The sequence below is a fragment of the Curcuma longa genome, chromosome 9 (assembly GCF_044706935.1).
Source record: "Curcuma longa cultivar G26 ecotype Majalengka, Jawa Barat chromosome 9, ITB_CL_G26_1.1, whole genome shotgun sequence".
In the NCBI taxonomy this organism is placed as follows: domain Eukaryota; kingdom Viridiplantae; phylum Streptophyta; class Magnoliopsida; order Zingiberales; family Zingiberaceae; genus Curcuma; species Curcuma longa.
Window position 1 is genome coordinate 4,768,829 of NC_133869.1, and position 2,532 is coordinate 4,771,360.

A 2,532-nucleotide genomic window follows, 5' to 3' on the forward strand; every position below is an offset into this window, starting at 1 on the left:
AATTAACAACGGATAATAAATCATGCACTATAATTAAGACCTATATTGATCAAGCACAGTAGTATCCACCTGATATAACGCACGTCAAATAAGAACCCCCAAATATCAAACTTCGTATATAGCAGGTTCAACAAATCAAAGTCCTGCCATGTAAAACAAACAATACTCACTAATTACAATTATATATTTAATATAACCATTTAATTCTATCAACAACAATTATGATACGTTAACCTAACCAAATTCAGTCAACCCGTTCCACACTTAGCCTCAACCGAAATTAAACTAACCTAACTATATCTAATTAACACTCATACCCTACTTAACCACACTCGAAACTAAACCTAACCTAACCAATTAAACTCCAATTAACTCAAGTTAGCCTTAACCGGATCAACTAGGATCAACACAAGTCAATCCAACAAATCCAAAAGGTCTAACACTACTTAATCCAATTAAATCAAATTAACACAACTCGGTTAATTAATTAATTAAAGCTAACCTCATTCCAATTAGATCCGTAATCCAATTAAACTCATGCTAATTAAACATGAGTTAATTTCATTACCTCCAATCGGATCTAAATCACCCTAATATAATCCAACAGCAAGCAACAACCAACAGGTCACACACCCTAGCTACAATCAATTCCCAATAGAATTGAACTCCCAATAGAAACCAACTAAACCTAATCTCAAGTTAAGAATCATTAGGTTAACCTAATCTCCACTAATTCAAAACCAACACTATGTTAATCAACCGAAACAACTCAATAGAATAGTACAGTCCTAAAACTCAACAGCCGACACCCTAATCAGTCCAAAATTCAAGAAAAGGAACCTCACCTCATAGAGAACCCTAATCGAGCTCCAACTCTTCCCTTCTCAGTCGAAGCCGCCGTCTACACTGATCGGATCCAACAATCTGTGAGCTCAAGCCATTCAAAAATCCCCAAGAAATCCCAATGCAATACACTCAGCGAATACCAAACACACTAGAAATCAGACTTACCGATCGCTCCTTCAGATCCGAGCTCCTCCCCCGTTCACGTTGCGCTGATCACCGCAACCCGAACAGATCAATTCCACCCTCGCAGAACGTCTGATCCGTCAACTGAAACTCTTGGTCGCCGGAAACCACCGCGATGCCTGCTCCGGCTTTGAGTGAGTGCGTCCGCCGATCGAGAGGAGCAGAGGAGAGGAGGCGGATCGCGATTCTGCGTGAGCTGGGGAAACAGGGGAAAAGTCACGGCTATTGTGCTTTAAGGATTTCTTAACTGGTTTCGGGTTTAACCCAAACCCGATTCATTAACCCATTAGCTAATTGGGCTCTAATTTGGGCTAGTTATTTGGGCCTATGGACTGGTCCAATTGGCTTAATTGGGTGGCTTAAATTGGCTTTAGGGGAATGGTTTAATTAGGCTTTTAATTAATTAACCTAAATTAAAACTCAATCCCTACTTAATCAAGCTTCTAATGACCAATTAACCCCTTAATCCTTACCAATTATAGTTAAATTATTTACAATAACCCTAAAATTTCTCGTATCTTACACTAACTCATCTCACAGAGATGCGAGGCCAGATGACCGGCTTGTACGACATGATGCAGGCTTGGATGACCGATCACCCACCTCCGCAGCCTCCCTCCATTGCTCCTTCAGATGCTGCTCCCTCAGACACTGGTCCTCCCACTGATGCTCCTACTGATGATGCTTCGCTTCCTGATTCTGATTTCCCTATCAGGGATCCCGTGGTAGATCCCGAGACTGGCGAGACGTCATTTCATGTTAACTTACGAGATTTTTGACTTGCTACTCTGTTATGCTTGCTATTTTGACTGTCAGCATGTTTCAGTTCTGTCCATGCTGTTATTTTGACATGTTGTCATGTTATCTTTATGTCATGTTGATCGCTTTCTTATATCGTATGCTTGTCTTATGCCGTATCGCTTCCCTATTGATTTTCTGTTAATGCGTTACGGGTGAAGACACGCTTGGATTTAGGGGGAGTTAGAGAGACGTGTGGCCGGTCTACACCCTTTTCGGTGTTTGACAAAGGGGGAGAGGATCTGAACTTATAAGTTTAAGAATTAACGAGGTGATCTGATGTAGGGGGAGGATTTGATTCCCTTACAGATATGAACTTAACTCTTATTCCACTTAACTCTTATTAACTGTTGTAGGGGGAGGATCTTGATCTCTTTACTTGTTGATGCAGTTTTGTCCCGATTGTTGTTTTGATGTTGACAACGATTTAAGTTCATTTTCAGATTGATCAATGACGGATTAGGTCAGAGAGGGCTCGGTAGCTCGTTCTCTGGACCGGATTGAGTCGGAGAGGGCTCGGTAGCTCGTTCTCCGGATTAGGTCAGAGAGGGCTCGGTAGCTCGTTCTCTGGACCTAGGTCTCGGTAGCTTGTTCTCCGGTAGGTCAGAGAGGGCTCGGTAGCTCGTTCTCTGGATCGGATATAGTCGGAGAGGGCTCGGTAGCTCGTTCTCTGGACTAGGTCAGAGAGGGCTCGGTAGCTCGTTC

General features: G+C 42.4%; 1 long non-coding RNA gene across 1 annotated transcript; it reads right to left on the reverse strand.

Moving 5' to 3' along the window:
- Positions 1–1,043, reverse strand: LOC141834570 (uncharacterized). Its single transcript, XR_012602338.1, has 3 exons — positions 1,012–1,043; positions 846–924; positions 1–143 (listed from the first exon to the last, which is right to left on the reverse strand). It is a non-coding gene; the product is annotated as an uncharacterized LOC141834570 (long non-coding RNA).
- Between the last annotated feature and the right edge of the window lie 1,489 nt (positions 1,044–2,532).